This window comes from Orycteropus afer, unplaced genomic scaffold (genome assembly GCF_000298275.1).
Source record: "Orycteropus afer afer isolate SDZICR_OR568_19922 unplaced genomic scaffold, OryAfe1.0 scaffold00411, whole genome shotgun sequence".
Classification (NCBI taxonomy): Eukaryota; Metazoa; Chordata; class Mammalia; order Tubulidentata; family Orycteropodidae; genus Orycteropus; species Orycteropus afer.
In genome coordinates this window covers 2,829,809-2,831,447 of record NW_006921998.1, presented here as the reverse complement: position 1 = coordinate 2,831,447, position 1,639 = coordinate 2,829,809, and positions in this window count along the sequence as shown.

Sequence of the window (1,639 nt, the reverse complement as noted above, 5' to 3'; positions counted from 1 at the left end):
TTTCTGTAACCAAGGCCATATTTTCCAAATTCCAGGGCTTTTTCTTTGTTTCCACCTTTCTCATTACACTTACCAATAGTTGAAAATACATCTTGGCTGCATTTTTGGTCAGTATTATAAAATATCCAGTTTCTTCATCTTTGACTTTAGTGGTTGGTGTGTAAATTTGAGTAGTAATAGGATAATTTGTCTTCCATATAGTGTATGGATATCATCCTATCCCTCACAGTATTTCACTTTCTGACATATCTTGAAATGTTCTTTTGGATGATGAATACAACACCATTCCTCTTTAATTTGTCATTCTCAGTATAGTATATCATATGATTGTCTGATTCAAAATGGCCAATAGCAGTGTATGTCAGCTAACTAAAGTCTAGGATATTGATCTTTATGGTTTCCATTTCACCTTTTTACAATTTATAATTTTCCTAGATTCATACTTCGTACTTCATATGTTCTGATTATTAATGGAAGTTTGCACCTATTTCTTCTCATTTTGTCTCATGCCATATTAGTAAATTAAGTTCCCAAAAGCTTTACTCCATTTACATTATTAAGGTTGACTCTGCTTTGAGTATGTAGCTCTTTCCCAATCATATTTTGAGTGCCTTCCATTTTGAGGAGCTCATCTTCTGGCACTATATTATTCCCTTACTATTCATAAACTTTTCAGTGGCCAATTTTTACAGAAGTGGACCTGATCACATCCTTCTTCCTAGTGTGTCATAATCTGGAAGCTCCAATGAAATCTTTCCACCATGAATGACATTGCTGGTACCTGAAATACTAGTTGCATAGCTTCCCTCATCACAGCAACACACAAGCTACCATAGGACAAGAAACTGAGAAATGAGTGGTGGTCACATTCATGACAATCCTATATAAAACAGAAAGAAATACTGCACAGTTAACCACTATATCAATCCATGTCTTTGAAAGTCTTCCTCTTTTTTGCTTTCCCTCTCTGTTACCAAGCATGATGTTTTTGTCCAGGGACTATTCCCTCCTAATATGGTAGGCAAGATAAAATGTCACCATCTTCACTTCTAAGGAGCATTCTGGCTATATTTCTTCAATACATATTTTTGTTCTTTTGGCAGTCCAAGGTATATTTAACACCATAAATCAAAGGTATTAGTTCTTCTTCAGTCTTCCTTATCCATTGTCCAGCTTTCACACACATGTGAGGTGACTGAAAACACCATGGATTGGATAGAGTTGGAAAAAAGTGTGAAAAAAGACCCTAATTAAGGAAAAAGACAAATCTTACTGGTCTAATGAATGGAACCCTATAGACTATGGCCGTTAGACACCCTTCAAGACTGGAACTGAACTTATCCTTTTAGCTTAACTTCCTACCAAAGAATAGACAGACTTATAAGGTGAACTAACACAGGAGAGATATACAACCTTTAAATAACATATCATATGAGATCAAAATGGCTATATTTTCCTAGGGATAATGCTCTGCTCTGAAGACAGAAATAGGAAAGAAGGATGAATTGAAAAGGAAAACAAGTGGAGGTGGTGGGGAGAGTGAGAGGATTTCAATCAATGCCATAAATCAAAATATGTATGAATTGTTGGAAAACTAATTTACTCTGTAAATTTTCATCTAAATCACAATAAAAATTGT